Raw genomic sequence first — 20,386 nt, 5'->3', positions numbered from 1 at the left:
AATTCTCTTACTTGTGTGGTACTAATGGGTCTTTTGTATTCTTTAATTGCTCTAATTTTCTCGGGGTCAGGTTTGACACCGTCGGCAGAAATGAGATGACCTAAGTAAATGACTTCTTTTCTTAGAAATTCGCATTTATCGGGTTGAAAACTTAAATTAGCTTTACGTAAACGTTCTGCTAGTCTTTCGAATTTAGAAGTGTGCTCTTCGAGAGAACGAGCATAAATAACTATATCATCTAAATAAACAAATAAATCTACGCCTTGTAAACCGCGTAATACTAAATCCATTAATCTTTGAAATGTTGCAGGTGCATTTTTAAGTCCAAATGGCATTCTGTTAAAGTGATAATGACCACGAGGAGTTGTAAATGCTGTTTTATGTTTATCTTTTTCATCTACTTTTATTTGATAAAAACCTGATTTTAAGTCGAAAATTGAAAAATAAATTGCACCGCCTAATTGATCAAGTATATCATTAATTAGGGGTAATGGATATGCATCGCCAATAGTTTTCTCATTTAATTTACGATAGTCAATTACTAGTCTGTATTTTATTCTGCCTTGAGAATCTTTTTTCTTAGGTATGATAAATAAAGGTGAATTGTATGGAGAGGTAGATGGTTCGATAACATCCATTGACAGAAGTTCAGTAATTTGTCTTTCGATTTCCTCTCTATGTGAAGGAGGATGCCTATATTGTCTAGTATTTACCGGTATATCGTCTTTAGTAGGTATGATATGTGAAGCTACTGATGTTGCTTGCAAATTTTCTCCCGGAATGCTAAAGAGGTCAGCATATTTTTCGATTAATGAAATTATTTCTTTACGCTCTTCATCATTCAAATGTTCTAAACGCAAGAGACTTAATACATTATCAACGCGATTTTCCCGGGCCCTGGTACTTTTATTATCTTGTTGATCTGTTTCATCTTGCGGTAAGGAAGTGCTACCTTCTTCGCTTGTTTCAAAAGGATACAAGGAGATTATTGGCACTTTTACTTTGACACTTTTACTAAGAGTATTTATTGCATACAAATGAGCTATACCATTACGATTACTAACTATTGCTTCTCCAGCAAAAATACCGTCACCTAAATCTATACGAGGCACGTATCCTTCACTAAGATTGTTATCTACTCGAACAAACATTGCTGTTTTAGTTCTAGGTTTTAAGACAATATACTGTTCTTCTGTTAATGAGATTTCTAAATTATTTAATTTTGTGAAAGTTACTGTATTTTGAACCAAATCGATTATGCCGCCTTGTTCGCGTAAAAATTCCATACCGATTATGCCTGTGTAATCTAAAGGAAAATCATCTGAGATTACATGAAAATATGTGTTTTTATTAAAAATTTGAATTTGTGTTCTACCGAGTGTAATTGCTTCTGAAACTCCGTTTAAATTGTAACAAAATGAATCATCGATTAAATTTTTATTTTTGACTTCGCTATATTTGATTAAATTTAAATTACACCCAGTATCTAATAAAATTTTTCCGTAACTTGAAATTATATCTTTTGATTTAATCATTATGGATGTAGGCTTGTAATCCGATGACATTGCGCCTACGAAATATGTTTTTGAAGGCTTTCTTATTTTTAATTTTGGTTCTGGCACTGCTGGGGCAACGCGTTTCCCCCTGATGTGCCTGGAGGGGAAAACGTTTGTCCGTTTCCCTGTGCCGCTTGGAGTCCAGCTTGTTTACCTAGGTCATAACTTCTCTTACGACATTCTTTTTCTACGTGCCCGAAATTTTTACAGTAATCACATTGCGTTTGACTACTATTATTATTATTATTATTTTTATTTTTATTTTTATAGTAATTACCGTTGGAATTAGAATTGTTTTTATTATTATTTCTGTTATAGTTATTATTTTTGTTATTTCTGTTGTAATTATTATTATTATTATTATTTTTAGAATTTTCGCTCTTTAAATATCTACAATCTCCTCTATTATGATTATTTCTCTTACAAAAATCGCAATATTTATTTGTCCCGTTTGAATTTGTTTGGGCATTTTGTTTATTATTTTGTGGATTGTTTGTTTGATCTGTAGTTTGGTTATTTTGTATTGCGTGACAGTCTGTATTGTTAAAAGTTTTAAACATGTTATTTATATTACTCATTGACTCTAATGTCTTTTCCGTATCTGATGCTGCTTTAGCAGCGGTCTGAAGGTCTACGTACTCTGCTTGACGCAGGTATATTGCTATTTGTGGGAACAATCCGGCTAAAAAGGTTTGGATTGCCATTTCTGAAGCTAATATTTTCTTTTCATTTTTGTTTATACCTGTTGAATCATCTATTTCTGCTAATGTTTTTCTCAAATGTTCATCTACTCTAAAATGAAAGTCCATAACACGTTCGTTAGGCTTCTGTTTAAATTGGTTAAATTCGTTTAGCCAAACAGAAACTTGTTTGCTACGACGATAATTCAAATTTAAGAATGTAATTAATTGATCTACTGTATTTATTTCTGCATTTAATAGTCGAACTAAAGGTCCGCCTTTACATTTTGAGATTAATAATCTAACTAATACTTTTTCGTCTACTTCGCGAATATAAGCTTTTGCGTCAGTACATAATTTCGTGAATGATTCTACTGGAATTGTCGATCCGTCGAATTCGGGGATAGTCTTAAGAAAATAGTCAAATTTATTTAGATTTGGGGTACCGAAAATTTGAGGGTTAGCTTTTTGTTGTGTTTGATTTTGTGCGTTTAAATCATTTTGAAGAGTTTTTATACTATCATTAATTAATCGTTGACAATTTTGTTCAAAACTATTTTTCATTTCCTCTCTCTCTGTTAATAATTCTTGAATTTGTTGTTCTAGGGCCTGTATTTTACCCGTAGTTTCTGCTATAGTCGTTTCCATAGCTTCGGTGCCGTTAGTCATTTTGGAAATTTAATAATAAAAAGAAAATTTTACGAGAGAAAAAAAGAAAAAAAAATTTGAGCGATAATCGAGATTGTAAAAAAAACAATAATATTTTTGGGTTGACGAGAAACAAATATTCAGAAAAATAAATGACTTACTACTTAGGAGTAATTATATTTTGAAGTTCTCGTTTTTGACCGGGCTGATGGTTGTCGGCTTATCTATTCTGTCCTTGGGCGTTGGCTGTCGGTGTTGTCCTAGGTCTGGGCTGCACTGCGATGTTGATGGCTTCTTCTTGATGTTTTATCTTCGATGTATTTTATTGCACTTTTTAATTTAATTTTAGTTTTATCGTTTTTATGTGTTTACGATAAAAAAAATTTTGTTAATTTATTAAAAATTTTGTTAATTAATTTTTCTTTAAACTTTTTGATTTTTAATTTTGAACTGCTCTTCTTTTTAATTCCAAAAAAAATTTAGTGTCTTTGGAATAAAATCACTGTTTAGTTAATTTTTTTAATTAAGTGTATTTAAAAAAAATTTGTTAATTTTAGAGTCGTTTCATAAGCACTTGTTTTCACTTTTGTAGTTTACTCACTCGTTTGAGAGAAAAAAAAATGTTCTTATTTTTGTGACGTGTTCGATGAAGATCTCTGGATGATGTTGAGTTAATTTTTCCGCAATGGAAAGAAAAATTTTTTTCGCCAGTCTCTTCGGAGCGTGTTCGAATCCGTCCGCTGCCACCAATTTATTTATATTATTAGTTGTTACGTCCCGGTTTCCTCACAGGTTTGTAGGTAGCCGGTAGAACAACTAGAGCTGGAGATAAAGATGTTACGACCTCCAGAGTCGTAAGTAGAAGGTTCTCGAATTAACTCCGAAATAACTAACTTCGGTGAATTTAATTAACAAATAACTTTATTTAACTATTTAAAATACACGTTTAATTAATATGATTTGACAACTGCCGTGAAGTACGTAATGGTATTTCATAACCGGAATTAATAGTCTCACGACAAGTATAAATTATGAAGAGTCTTAAGTGCGTAACTTTAAGATTAAGAAGAGCCCCAAACTACCCGTGCACCCTGCTTATATGTCCTCGTCCAAGGGCCGCGCCCTGGGAAGAGTAGGGTTGCGTATCGGGCCCCGAACGTCCTGTTCTCCTGAGTTGATGTGCGTGGCGTTTCCGAGGCCCACTCGGATGACGCACGCTGACTCAACTCCAGAGTCCAGGACACGCGAGCGTTCGTTATCGTTTGTTTATTTAGAACATTCCTCGAATGTTCTCGAATACCTTGTGTACTCAACGCTAGTTGTCTTACAATGAATCATTCTAGTTTTTCCATTAACATTCTTCGAGAGAAAATGTTAATGTGAACTTAAAAATATGCTGTTTACTCAGGTGTTGGCTGAGTTTCACTTTTCTTATCATTTTCTATTTCTAATATTTTAGTATTTAATATTTAACATTTGGAATTCTTTACTTATCATTTTACATTATTATTTATAAAATAAGAATATTTATGAAATTATAGTATAATTATTAGAGTTTTGAATTAGCGCGCGTATTTACTATAGAGACATCTGCGAATGCAGGTGGGGACGTAACAAATCGTTCACTATTAATGAAATTATAAGAAATATTTTTTATCTAGCTAAGTGTAATGCTGTTGACTCAATGGAATGTGAAGAATACATAAGCCTTGAACAACTATTCCCAGATGATGAGAATGATGGCAATGATGATGAAGAATTACCACGTGAACCCTCATCGTCTATTGTTACTAAAAAATCGTTGGTAGAAATAGTTTTATTAGCCATAATACTTAAAATATATATTTTAATTAATATTTTTAAAATCATCTTAGCTCAACAATATAGGAAAACAACTAAAGGAAGAAAAAATCCACCCAATGAAGACGAGAAATTCTATAGAAGCGAAAGGTTAAGAAAATAATAAAGCAAGAAGAGAAATTATTTCAACTGAAATGTCAACATAAAGAAGAGATACATAATCTAACAATAGAACACCTGAAACAAAAATATAAATTAGAGATTCGTGCAGCAACCGCTGCAGCTGAACTAAGTGAGTTAAATTTATTAAGACAACAAAATAAGAATTACGGGCATGATTGACATGATTTTTTCTGGATATTTCTAGTTTATTATTAATTTTTATAATAAATAGCATAGAAATGTAAAGATAAAAATTTATCGTTAGTTTGAAAGATTTTATAAGGTGATAGCAATTTTTAAAATACAAATAATTTTATACTGTACGTTAAAAAAACTTTTTAAGTACCAAGGGCTAACAGTATTTTAATTTTAAAGTGCATTTGAATGCAATTTTTAACTATATTAGAGTGTTAAGCCCGTAACTTTTTATTAAAGCATGTATTAAATTTTTATATTAAATAAATTACTTTTTAATGTAATCAAACCAAAAATGTCAAGGTTGAAAATAAAAATAGTTTTTTTATAAAAAATTTTGTTTTTTATTAAAACACGTTCAAAAACTTTTCTTATAGATATATTTTTGAAAAAGTAATTACAAATGATATCTATTTAACGAAAGTTTAAATTTTTATAGAATCCATTATATTTACAATTCTGAATTTATTACATTTACAGTTCGGAATTCAACTGAGATAAAATTGTGACTTTAATTTATGATTACAAATTATCAAGAATACGTAGACAAGTATCCCAGTTAGTTCACGTTCAGAATATCTCATGTAAATTCGAGAATTTTGAAAAATTCGACTATCATGAGCGCTACCAGGCCATTCTGGAACAATATCTAAAAATTCCATCCATGAGCCAACAATCGCCTACGAAATAATAAAAATTATCATATTATAAGTTGTTCAGTCTGTAATGACTAGTGAAAATAAAAGAAATACTTACTTGTACATTCAGAGAAAAATAGCCCTTTCGATTTCTGTTGATTTCATTAATATTTTGAAACATTGTATGAACTCATCGGATATAAGTGCAATCAATTGCTCCATCAACCCCGGGTATTCCAATTGCTCCATTACCAAATCCCAAACGTTCAAAAAGTCTCTGGTTTTCTAATTTTGCTGCTTGAGTTCGAGGCATTTTAATGTAATCATGAATTTCGCTTGCAAGTAAAACGCTCACCCAAAAAACTATTCTGGAAACTGTTGGTTGTGATACTGTCATGGTATCACCTAAAATGAGCTGTAAGAATAGTTTTATCAAAATATATATTTGTTTGAAAAATAAAAACGCTCTTTTCAGTGTTCTCTAAGTTAGCAAATAACTGTAAATAAGAAATAAATATTCTCAACTTGATTTATAATTACCTGAAAACTTGCAGTTGCATAAAATCGCAATCATAATAATTGAAAAATTGGTGGGATTGGTAATCCTCGTTTATTGACTTTAGTTAAATTTTGTTCTATAAGAGGTAATATTCCGAATTTAACATTATCCTTGTCAAATCTATATCTTTACTTGAATTCGATGTCTGAACAAAAATCAAAAGGATCTTGCACATCTCGAATATAACGTTTTGGAATACGTATGATTAAATCATCGTCGTCCAAATCAAAATTGATATCATTATTATCGTCGATGTCAATATTATATAACCCCAAAAAATTCATTATTTGAACCACTTTTTTCACTGTAAATACATTTAAGATTATCTCAAGTCAACTGAAATGATGACTTAGAAAAAAACTCTCTTATTTGGATGAAAAGTAAGGTTAAGGTATTTTATAAGACCGTCTTATTTGAATATGAATACATCAGAAATATCTAATGCTCAAGCTTGTCTTAAGTTAAAATTATGAATATTTATCCCAGCCACATGTCTTAGATAAGATCAAATTTTGAAGTATATCTTAAGAAAGCCGTATATGAATCTAAACGCTGCCTTAAGCTTGTGCTTAAGGTGCACTTACACTTAAGCCGGAACTATGAATACAGCTCTAAGTTTAAATTTATAAACATTATAAGTGAAGTTAAAGCCCCTATTATTGACCCTATAAGAGTCATGGTTAAAATTTTTACGTTTTTACAATATTAAAAATTAATATTATTGAAATTTTTTTAACATTGCTTTAAATAGTTTTTTTACTTATCTAATTCACTTTTTTAAAGTCAATTAGTTCATTTTAATTATTAATTTGAATTATGCAAATCGATCATCCAGGAGCACCGATTATTGACGGGTTTATTCCATAATTATAAGTATAATTATTTATTTTTCCAATTGTATCTACTAAAAAAAAAAAGTGCCCGCGATTTCATATTTAAAAGTGAAAAAAATCACTTGAAAAAATTGTATTTGTTATTGCATTAGTTTCGAAACTTGACGCTGAAGAGCTGTTTTGACAGAAGTGAGCAGATTTTTTTTTTTTTAATAGTAATTATTTATTTTTTTACTATCACTAAGACTTTTAAAATTTTATAAATGATAAAGATTGTCTAAAGATTAGTGCAATTACTATTAGTATCACAGTTAATTAAATTAAAATTGAAATACAAGAGAGCATCACTAATAGGGCACCTGTTAATAATAGGGCTTTTGACCATATTTCTCATCTTCAAATTTTTATGAAGTAACATTTTATTTTTTTATTTTTTCAGTCAGTTTGCAGAGATTACAGGGCTTATCAAGGTCAAAACAGCATTGGAATGTTTCCATCATTTCTCGGACCTGTACCACGAATTCAAGGTATTATTATTACACGGAGAAAATTTTGTGGTAAGGTAAAAACCCCAGTAGCTACTGAGGAATCTGTACCTGCTCACTCCATGTATTTGTATATCTATATTCAAAAATATAGACATACAAATACATGGAGTGAGCAGGTGCAGGTTCCTCAGCAGCTACTGGGGCTTTTACCTTAATGGTTGATACCGCTAAATTGTAATAATTACTATCGTAGTATTTTACAATTTAAAATGTCAGTTTGCGTGTGTTAACAATATCAGCTGATAGTATTTATTACAATGGGAAGGTATTAACCGTAACTGCAAAATTTTCTCTGTGTATTATTATTATTATTATTATTTATAATTTTATTATAATTATTGTTTCAGTACCAGCAAGGATGCGTACTCAGAGGTGAGCAGTCTACATCAAAATTCAAATGGTATGCCGAATTCGAGCAATATTATCATCGTCTGATGAAACGAACTGAACTTTTTGTACTACGTACTGGAGAGTGGCCATTCTTGCACTAATTTTTATAATTCTAATTGCTCTTTTTTTTTTCGTACTGGAGAGTGGCCATTCTTGCACTAATTTTTATAATTCCAATTATTCATCTTTTTTTCTTACAAAATAATTCCGTAAGGTTTAATTTTGTGCAATTCAAATTTTTATTAGTTTCGAAATTTAATATTTTGTAATTTGAAATAAAAAAAAAATTTAATTATTACAGATCAAATTTTTTTTATTAACAATTTTATAACTTATTAATATTGCTATTTCAGAAATAAATTCATTAATAATTCTCCTTTATTATTACAAGCAGCGAAAAGTTGTACCGTACTGCTGTAATCCCTTTGGCGTTATTTCTGGAAGAAAAATGTTCATATCACTCTTGAGCTTTCTTGGAATGCAGACCGAGCTAACCAACAATTTGGACGTACTCACGATACTAATTGTTTTTTTTAATTTAAAATAAGAGATCCAGTTATTGACCTTGGACTAGTTTCTAACTTTTTCAACTTATTTCTACATTAATAGAATAACTATAATTGTAAGAAGGAAATAAATTTTTAATATTTCTGAAACTCGTGGTACATTGACCTTAATAAAATCAATGGCTTCATTATTTTGTAATTGTGTCTTCAAAATAAATAAGACGATAGTTGAAGATCAACAAAAGCTCCAATTTTATACTTGGCGTATTTTATAATTTTTTTTAAATTAAATTCTATTTTTTAATATATTTTCACAAATATAAATTTGTATATTTCATTATTTTAAATATTTTTTTTTTATTCATAAAATTTTACTTGCAAGCGACTCTTTTGTTTTACTTCTGGCCACCACGCTACGCAATTTTTTAGTTTTAAACTGTCTTTTCATAGCAAATATTAAATTTATTTACTTAAGTAATAAGTTAAGTTTATTTAAAATTAGTAGGTATTTGTTAACATTATCATACTTAAAATTGAGGTTCAGAAATTAGGCCACTGCCAAGATCATAAACTGTGCAACACGATTAATTCTGAGGGTCAGAAACTGAGCCTGGGATTATTAACAATTAATAATATACAAATAATGTATGTTCATGTAGTGTATAATTAATTGTTTTTTGCTGATACTTACAAAATACTATTCAGTAGTAATAACATGTTCTGAACAAACAATTATGTTTTATGCAATCATAAAATTATAATTCCAATATAACATTGTTGAGTTATTGTCATTTACTTAAGTACATAAATAATTAAAAAAAAATCGCATATTAAAAACGTATCTTTAATTAATATCATGAGAATTTGAGAAATTATCACCAAGACTGTGTTATATACAACTAGCCGTTACCCGCCCGCTTAGCTGGGCAAATGATTAGATCATAACATATTATAAAAATATCAAAATAAACATGTTGGTGAACTTGCAGTCGGCGAACTCGCTGTTGATGCATTTGCTGTAGCAGGCCTTCCTGATTAAAGATAAGTGATAAGTTAGGTAAACAATTTTCTTGCATAATTAAATATAATTTATTAATTTATTTATTTATTACTTGCTGCTAAAAATGCTGGGGTGGACTACTTGGTGCAACTCTTTGACCTTGAACATTACTTGATAATGTGACGATGTATCCTAGAATTAAAATTCTTAAAATCCAATCCATTTTTTATTTTTTTCCTAATATCTGAAAAAGAGAAAAAACATTTAAATAATAATTATCTGTTGTAAACATTTAATAAATAAATTGACTAATTAAATAAAAAATTAAACAAGTAAATACTACGTTATAAATATAAATTTTAATTGAAAAATTTTCAAAAACATTCCAAGTAACAATATTTAATAATTTAAAATAACTATAATTAACTTGTTTTTGAGAAAATGTAATTATAATGATTTTCTGCCAAAATATTAAAGGTATCAAAAAATGATAAGACCTTTCTATTTGAAAATTTAATTTAAAACAAAAACGGTTCCTTATCATTTACTCGTCTCTTAAAAATGTAACCCAAAATAATAATAATTTAAAAATTTTATCATTTTTTAGTATTATTCAAGAAATGAATGTCTTAAAAATATTTTAGAAAATAGTATCCAGTTTCTTTTGGTTTTTACAAGTGCATTTTTTTTTAATCAGTTCGTTCCAAATTATTAAAATTGTCAAATGTTTGTTAATTGTCCACTAAACGTTCCTCTAAACGCTCATCGCTTTCGTATAATTGTAACTGAAATTATTTAACACATAAAGTTATTACTTTACTAAAACAAAAAAATATTAATTTAAGTTAAAAGTAGTTAAAAATTCATTATTAGTTATCAATATTAAAATAATTTATAATTACTTTCTTATTATTATTATTATTGTAATAAATAATTCTTTTTTTTAATAAGAAAAAAAAACAAAAGTCTATTATATGTCAATTTTCTGTCAATAACAAAATAAAATTTATTAAAAAAGTGTACAATTAATTGAAATTACATCATTTCTTTCTACAAATTATGAAAATTATTCCGGGAAAGAAAGATAATTCGGTGCTATTTTACCATGATGAATTTAAATATTTAAAAGACAATCAGTGTAAGAAAGTTGCGAGATGTTCTTATAGGAAAAGCGGCTGCAAAGCGACACTTCACTTTTTGTCGGAAATCGATTGCATTGAAGATTTTTCGGAATTACAAGAAAACGTAGATTTTTTTATAAAAAATATTCACAATGATTTTCCGGAAGAAGATGCGGATGTTTGGAGAGCCATGAGAAATGTTATGATTGAAGAAGCGGAAACAACAAACGACACGGAAAAAAGTAAACTGTAATAAATAACAGTCGATTTATAATAAGTAATGATCAACTGCTAAAAATTATCATTTCAAACAGTAAAATCGTAATTTTACTATTCACATCGTAATATTTACAATTTAAACGTTATAATTTACTCTTTACATGGAAGAAAATACTATTTCAAACAGTAATATTCGCTAGGTAAATGTCTAAAATGTTAAAGTATAATAATTAAGAATTCAGACTTTAATATTTATCATTTCGTACCTAAAAAATGATGTTATGATATGTAAAAAGTATAAAATAAAGTTAGTAAATTTTTAATACAAGCAACGTCAATATTTACAAAGTAAAATGGTAAATTTTAAACGCAACGCTAAAAGTCAAACTGTAATTATTGACTTGCTTAGACTGGTAAAATGTATATTTTGAAAGTATAATTTTTACTGTTTGAAATGTTAAATTCTCCCAGAGTGAGACCCCTTTCTCTTTCATCTAAGTTCCCCTTCTCTTCATAATATGGACTATTTATTGAAATGGCATTTTTTACTGTTTGAAACTGTAATTTTTAAAGATGAAAGAGTCGTTATTTACTATAGTGAAAACTACTAATCACTTATTTTGGATATTAAATTATAAACTGTGGCTTTTATACTTTCTACATTAAGTTCTGTAATATTTACATTTTTGCCACCCCGATGTCCGCTTTACTGTTTGAAATTATAAAAACTAACCGGAATCCGAGTGAATATTACAGTTTACTTTTTTCCGTGGAGAAATTGATAGATATCTTTGATGATGTTTTTTCAAGGTAATTACACATAAAATTTTTCTTAAATTAAAAAAAAAAGTAAATATTTCACCTGATTTTTATAGAAACTTAATTAAAAATAACCCGCGCAAAAAGTTGAGTTATACGTATCTGTATAACCACTTCTTCCAATTTCAAAATTATTTATTACTTAATTCTATTTTATCATTTCATCAGAAATCCCGACGTTGCAAAAAATCATAATTATGAATCAGTAAGAAGTACTCTAAGTAGGAAGAGAAGTCTCAGCAGACCTAAAATTCCTGATACCATGGCCGAGTTAGGTACTTCTTTAACAAATTCAACTTGCATGCAAGGAGAAGTCAAGTCGGCTCATGGAAAAACAGCGCTTATCTTTACAACTGATGATCTTTTAACTGGTGTAAGCGAAAGCGACAATCTGTTCATGGATGGAACGATTTCCGTAAGCTATTTAATGAATTTATGATCAAATTTTTACAGGAGAAGTTTATTAAAGAAAGAAAAGTTTATAAATATATACTAAATTTGGCCGTTGTTTATTTTTTATTAAAAAAAAAAATATATGTATTAACTTTTTATTTAATAAAAAAATGTTTCAGAGAACAGCACGGAAACCGAAAATGGAGCAAATTTACTCCATTCATTTTAAAACGAACAATACGGTAATAATTCTAGCAATTTTTTTTAACAATTAATTATAATTATAATTTTTTACAGAGTAAAATTTTTTTATTAGGAATAAACGAAAAAGTTATGAATATTGATATAAATGTATATATTTTTTAGTATATTGCTGGACTCATGGTATTGATGGAAAACAGGGACACGGAAATGTACAATGCTGTTTTTTCTTGGCTAATTAATAAGTTTCCTACCTTAGAGAATAAACCACTGAACATTATGACTGATTACGAAAAAGCATCATCTAAATCCTTAAGGATTAATTTTAAAGGTGCTAAAATGTATGGGTGCTACTTTCATTTTGTTCATGTGAGTATGATCGTAAAAAAAAAAATTGTAAGATTAAAGTACTAAAAACATTTTAACTATTTTACCTCCTTCGATGCTATTTTAATTGTAGGCTCTAATTAGGAACTGGGTTTCTTATAAATTAAAAACTCCCCAGTACATTTTGTCCCTAATGATGAATGTGCCTCTGTTGCCACCTTCATTGTTTCCCGAAGCAGAAAAAATTATCAGCAAAGAAATAAATAATGTAAAGCAAGTAGATTTAAATATACTTATTTACTTCGATTATTTTAAAGACACTTGGTTGTCTAATGCTGAGAAAGTTAGTGTTTTTAATGCTCCGACTAATACTAATGATGGTTCAGAAAGTTTCAATCGCTACAGTAATCACATAATAGGTCAGGAACATCCTGACATTTGGACATTAATAGGTTAAATGATAATTTCATTGTAATAACTTATAGCGTAAAAAGTAAATTTATCAATTAAATAACTATAATTACTTACTAACTTGATGAACAAATATAGATACCTCTTTTACCAGTATATTTTATCAACTATATAATTGTTGATTTTTAAAAATTTTTATATCCTATTGTTAAATTGTTCCAGACGGTATTGACAAAGTTTTATTGAAAGAAGAACTAAATTTTAAAAGATTGCAGAATAATGTGAAACCAAAAAGGAATACTCCCAAAGGAACCATCGACAGAATAATGTACATAAAAAGTATGCAACGCCAATTGGAGCAAAACCTTATTACAGTTGAAGAATTTTTAAAGTCTTTTCCGAGAAGCTTTGAAGAACTATTCATTACGGTAAAAAATACCACCCTTCGCAACCCAACGTTGTTAGACACACCACTTGATACTGTTGACCTATCAGAATTAGAAATAATTGTAAGGGAAAACAAAATCGAGCAAAATAAAATGTATTTAGACGAAATAAAAAAATCAATTGAAGCAGTTAAAAACAAAAAGCTCAATAAATCATGCAACCCTACATTATCGTTGAGAAATAAAAATAAAGACGTTAAAGGCTCCCACATAAAGAAAATTAAAAATCCTCTACCATTAATTGAACCAATAACAACAACAACAACAACAACAACAACAACAACAACAACAACAACAACAACAACAGCATCACGACCAGCACCGTCACCACCAGCACAAACAACATCAAGGTCATCACTAGCACGATCAGCACCAGCAGCAGCAACAACAACAATATTACCAGCACCAACAACATCATCACAGCCAGCACCGTTACCATCAGCACAAACAACATCAAGATCATCACTAACCCGATTCGCACCAGCAGCAGCAACAACAACATCATCACAGCCAGCACAGTCACCATCAGCACAAACAACATCAAGATCATCACTAGCACGATCAGCACCAGCAGCAGCAACAACTACAATATCACCAGCAGGAACATCTCGATCAGCAATCGCACAATCAGCACTAGCACCAACATTACCAATACCAACACCTTCACCAACCACAGAGAGAAATTCGTTGATCAATAATTATTGTTTTGAAGATATTAAAAAAATAATTGAGAAAGTAAAAAATTGTTTTTAAATTATTAACGAACATTTTAGTGGACAAACAAAATATAAATTTTTTAAATTCTTAGAGCATTATCGATCCAAATTATCGAACAAGTGGCATTCAATTAATTAGTGACATTGAAATTATGAGAAAATTATCGAATTTCTGTCAAGTGGAGTTCAGAGAACAATTTTTATTATGGTATAATTCTTCCAAATATTTTTTCTACTCTAAAAAATATATTATTTAAAAACATTTTAATATTTACATAGATATAGTTTAACAGTAATCTTACGATTAATTTTAAATGAAATTTTTTAAAAGTATTTATTTTACACAATGTAATGCGTTAAAATAACATTTTAATGAGGAATTAAATTATTATTTACAGGTGTTACGAAAAAGTTGTTGATTTATATGAAATATGTATTAAGACAGCTAACCGGCCATTGCAATTGGAAAAAGAATGCCATGGATTAATGTTTTTTTTAGCCGAATCAATTACAAAAATGAATGCTATCGCTGATGATTTAGGATTAATATTGTTTAATCTTATTTTAAATATTTTACAATGCCCATTCCCAAATACCATCAACTTCATCACTATATCTTTAAAAGTAACTAAATATTTCTGATGACTAAATTACTCAAAAATTTTAATAAATTTCCTTAATTATAGTTAGCATTAAAGCATTTAAGTAACAATAATTCTACAAATATTACTTCTATTTAAAGAAATTAAACAAGAGCTGACAAATAATGACAAATAATGATTTTTTAAAAAATTCCGAATACTTAAAATGTCAAGCTGAACATTTAAAAGATTGGATTGATGAAAATTGGAGCATTGAATGTTTTAATGAAAATTATTCAGGTTAAAATAATTTTTTTTTACATTTCATAGAACTATAACTATTGCTTTGGTCAATTATTTATATATATACACATAATAACGCGACTTATGACGATGGCATTTATAATTTCTAACCACTTTTTTCATTAATAATATATCTATATATCTATATATATATATATATATATATATATATATATATATATATATATATATATATATATATATATATATATATATATATATATATACGTACTTCATGTACAAAATCTACTTCCATTTTGACTGGCGAACAATTAACTTTTTCAATAAATATTATTGTCTTCATAATCATCTTCGAAATATTTTATTTATCGTAGGTCAAGAATTTTTGGAAAATGAAGAAACAAATTCAACAATGCAAACTATCACTGTGAGTTCAACGACTTCGACGACAGTAACATTAACAACGACAAATACACCAATAACATTAAAAAGAAATCTACAAGACAATGATTTGGATTCGACTTCGAAAAAACAAAAAAGGAATGAAAATATACAAACTTTTATTATTGCAAAAAAAGTAAACAGCGATGAACGCATTTTAATACCATTGAAAATATTATCCGCAAAGCAGCATGATTCAATAAGCAAAATAAAAAACGTCAACAGTAAAGATATTACTCTTAATCATCTTGCAACTTTATCAAAAAAATTTGTGAAAGAAAAAAAAATGTGTTCTTTCCTTAGAGAAAAAAAAAAAAAAATTGTTGATTTATATGTAAAAGTAAAAGAAAAACTTAATTATATTGATTGCTAAATTTTTAATTGTGTATTATATTCATGCAATTCCGATTGTCTTCATTTTTAAATAAAAAAAATATTGCATTAAAAATGTGACTTAAAATAATCGTATAAGGTGAAAGCCCCTATTATTGACGCTATAAGAGACATGGTTAAAATTTTTCTTTTTTTACCATATTAAAAATTAATATTATTGAAGTTTTTTTAAACACTGCCTTGAATCGGATTTTTACTTATCAAATTAACTTTTTTAATGTCAATTAATTGATTTCAATAATTAATTTGAATTATGCAAATCGATCACCCAGGTGCACCGATTATTGACGAGTTAAAAAACTGACGGATCCCATTATTATAGGCATAATTATTTATTTTTCCAATTTAATTTACTAAAAAAATAGTAGATTACCTACCTAGGCCAGTAAAATAAGAAATGTCTCAGATCACATGAAATTGTCGGCCGAGGCGAAACCGAGGTCGACAAAAATGTGATCTGAGGCATTCTTATTTACTTACTGGCCAAGGTGTGTATACTATTTTTCTGTTCGACGTAGCCAGAAAGCGGCAACTTCGTTTAGCGCAGCGGCCCAAAAGTTGACGCTTTCTGGCCGGAGGACTGAAAAAAAAGTTTATGCGATTTAATATTTAAAAGTTTAAAAAATCAGTTCTTTAAAAAATTGTATTTTTTATCAAATTAGTTATGGAACTTGACGCTCAAGAGCCGTTTCGATAGACGTCAGCAGATTTTATTTTTTTTTTAATAGTATTTAATTTTTTTTTTTTTTACTACCCCAATATCCTTGTTACGTGAATGTTGGAACGCTTCACGTAATAAAAAATTCGTAACTCCCATTCTTTCCCGCTTCACAGCATTATTTAATTTAAAAAGTTGCTTTCAGCATTTTTAGTACCAACTCCTATAACACTTAGGATTTATTTTATATATTTAATTAACACCCTTGCGGTTTTACAATCATTCTGAAAACACTCTGGAATTATTTAGAAATTATTCTGTAACCTCGATGATTCTTGAGTAATTTCAGAGTTAAATTGTTTCCTTTTTTCAGAATATTTTTGAAGTTAAATCAGAACGAATTCATAGTATTTTCATAGTTTTTTTAGTGAAACCATAAAATTTAGGCAGGTTACTCCGAATTGTTTTCAGAGTGAAGTCAGAGTAAATTATAAATCGATTCAGAATAAATTTATGATATTTTATGGATAGATGCATAGTTTTTTCGGAGTTACACCAGCGTGAATCCAAAATATTGTTACAGTGAATCTAGACGAAATTTCGGCTTATTCTAAAATGAGACTAGTGAACGCTTAAATATTATTTTTGCTCTATTTTAACGATTGTATGAAAAGAAAAAATATTTTCTCTACTCTTGTCATAAATTCGAAGTAGAATTTATGGTTCTTTGGAAAATTAACGGTAAAATTTCGTATATTTATTTAAAAAATAAAAAGTATTCACTTTTTCAATGAGATAACCATCTCATACAACGGAGGGTCCTGCAATTCCCTACTTAATTTGAGCTCTTGAAATATTATGTCTCGGTATAAATGCGGTTTTAAAAATTTGTGGTTCCAATTTTTCACTTTCTAAATTGCATTTTTTTGGGTAATTTTAAACATTATCTTAAAGATCGAAAAGTATTGTTGGCAGTACAAAATCGACTGATTGAAAAATCTCGAAATTATTAGAAAAAAAAAACCCCTTAGTATGACATTTTTCAAAACCAGTCATTCCAACATATTGATGGAGATTTTCATTTGCTCTTCGGGATTAGATACAATTTTTTTTTTTTTTATAATTACTGATTGATTCATAGATTTGATAACATCATTTGTAAATATGTATGTATGCATGTATGTTTTTAATACATAATTAGGAGTATAAATAAAACGATTGGAGTTTTGATTTAGCTTTATCTGTAGAAACCTCGTCTAACCAGGATATCGAAAAACTGTGTTCTATCTGTTAGAAAATTATAGAACTTATAGATAATTATTACTCGTTGACCTATAACGAACAAATAATTTAAAACAAAAAGATACAAATAATCTAAAAATTGAGATAATATCTATCTATCGATTTTGTAGTTAAGTAGTTCATCGCGAACAAACATTGTGATACTAAATTTTTATACAGAAAATACTATCATATTACCTAAATTTCTATTTCAGAAAAATTACGTATTCATCGAGGACTTGGTTTACATCCACACAAATTACACTCTAAAGATATGTTATGAATCTGTGTAAGACTCAATCAAAAGTATTGTGGGTTCACTTCGAAAAAACTCTAGTTCTATTTTGAGGATACTTTTGATTCACTCTAAAGAATTTTCGTGCTTATTCTGATTATTTAATAGTTTCATTCTAAATTCACTCTGGATTCATTCTGAATTCACTCTGGATTCATTCTGAATTCACTCTGGATTCATTCTGAATTCACTCTGATCTACTCTGAATCAAGTCTGAAACCACTCTGATTTTACTCTAAAAAAAGGTTACACAACCACTCTAAAAATACTCTGAATTCAGTCTGTTTCTACTCTGACTCTGAATTCAGAGTGTTTCCAGAATGAGTTGAAGGTTGCAAGGGCACCGATAGATTTATTAAATTACTAACGATAACAAATTAAAGTTACGAATATACTACCCGTTTATAAAATTTTGATCTGGGTAATCGGGATCTGCGCAATGTATATGTTGTGTCATCGAGTATCTGTGTAATCGGGATCTGGGTAATGGCGCCATCTGTGTAATTGGGATCTGGGTAAAAGACGCCATCCCAAATTTTCATTTTTCTAGGCAGGAAGTTGAGAGATATTTGTGTTATTATACATTACCTAGAATAATAAATGATTAAATTCTTCAATTCATTTCAGGAACAAAGAAGAAAATTCCAATGAAGGAAGATTCACCAAAATTAAAGTTAGTTTTAGTAAAAAGTAATAATAGTAATGAAACAAAGTGGTCACTCACAAAATAATTAACAGTAATTCGATACGAAAAAAAAATAAAAATATATGTATAACATGAATAAGAATAAAATTTTATTTATGATTGTAACATAAAGGGTGCATATAGTATTTACTTACAGGGGCTGCTCACTCTGGGCCCCCACCATGCCCAATTTTGTCTCCGGAGGAAAAGAGAGTTGCAACTGTAGAAAATGAAATTTCACCATTATTGATTCCTCAAATGTGGCAGCACTGACAATAATAATAATAATATCCGAAAGATGAACCGGAAAAACATTATCCGCCATTCTTGTAGCCTCAATTACTGCGATCATATGCGTTAATTTTGGTTATCTCGAATTTTTGTGATTAGAAGCGTTTATTCTTGATTAATGATAATTAATCAGCAATATATAAAATCTAATAACTATTTACGCCTATTTCTCTAATTCAACATTTATTTTTTCTTTCAATTAGACAATGAGCTAGTTACATTATTTAAATTTTTTTATAGAAAAATAACTTGAAAAAGTTTTCAATTTTATTAATACATTAATGATAAGATATTAATAAGTATTGTTAAAAATTTTATAAATAAAGAACTTAATTATTTATGTACTTTAATATTGATCATTAAAAATTGCATTTATGCACAGACCCCGAGTAATTCTTACTTCAATATTATCAACTGCAGTTTTTCTTTCAGCTGAGACACTACATCCAGTCTTGTGTATACTTTTTATACACGACAGGAAACCGGTAGCGCAAAATATTTTTAATAATTTATTTATTTATAGTTAATATATTTTATTAATTGATCACTTCTCAGCCCTTAATTTAAGTAAAAATTAATTTCGTAATATTATTTTCTCGGTATATGACTCAAATAAAAATAAAATTGAATAAAAATAAAATGTAAATCAAATAAAAATAAAATTGAATAAAAATAAAACGTAAATTAAATAAAAATAAAATTGAATAAAAAAATTTATTTCAAGTATAATAAACATTTAGATTATTTCCGCCGTTAAATTTAATTTTGTTATTGATTAATTGAAAAAAAATATTCTCCGCTGGCGAGAATTGATCCTCTCCGCTGTCAATCACTGGTCTCAAAGAATCTCTCGCGACTATCTAAGTAGATAACTGTTTTTGTCACCATGTGATTCTTAAGCCTCGAACATGAGTGGGTTTGTTTCTGATAATTTATTATTCATTTTTGGTCGTATTTATTATTTTTTTTTTTTTCCTTATCAATTAGTCTATTTTTGTCTTTCTTTTATTAAAAAAACTTTTTGAATAGTTTGATATTTACTCTCTTTCCAAATAAAAAAAATTCTACGATTCATTTTATTTGATTATTCATCATTTAAAGACAATTATTAATTATTTGTTATTAGTTAAGGAAAAAAAAATATTCGCCGTTCGCAAGAATCGAAGCTCGGCTTCGACAATTATTAGCCTCGCGCAATTCCACGTAGCTATCCAAACATAGACTCTGATACTATCATCAAGTAAATTTTTAGCCTCGAGCATGAGTGAGGTTGTTTATTATTATTTTATACTTATTATTCGTAGTACTTAATTGTTTGTTAATTTTTTT

General features: G+C 28.5%; 2 long non-coding RNA genes across 2 annotated transcripts; both read right to left on the bottom strand.

Annotated features, from left to right (window-relative positions):
- Nucleotides 1–5,465: 5,465 nt before the first annotated feature.
- LOC123268829 lies at nt 5,466–6,812 on the bottom strand. Its single transcript, XR_006510304.1, has 3 exons — nt 6,220–6,812; nt 5,798–6,094; nt 5,466–5,721 (listed from the first exon to the last, which is right to left on the bottom strand). It is a non-coding gene; the product is annotated as an uncharacterized LOC123268829 (long non-coding RNA).
- Nucleotides 6,813–8,875: 2,063 nt separating this feature from the next.
- LOC123269039 lies at nt 8,876–12,953 on the bottom strand. The gene is made up of 3 exons (XR_006510345.1): nt 12,703–12,953; nt 9,628–9,759; nt 8,876–9,546 (listed from the first exon to the last, which is right to left on the bottom strand). It is a non-coding gene; the product is annotated as an uncharacterized LOC123269039 (long non-coding RNA).
- Nucleotides 12,954–20,386: the final 7,433 nt, after the last annotated feature.

This window comes from Cotesia glomerata, linkage group LG7 (genome assembly GCF_020080835.1).
Source record: "Cotesia glomerata isolate CgM1 linkage group LG7, MPM_Cglom_v2.3, whole genome shotgun sequence".
NCBI lineage: Eukaryota > Metazoa > Arthropoda > Insecta > Hymenoptera > Braconidae > Cotesia > Cotesia glomerata.
Note: the sequence above shows the minus strand (reverse complement) of the source record. Positions and strands in the feature narration are given on the sequence as shown.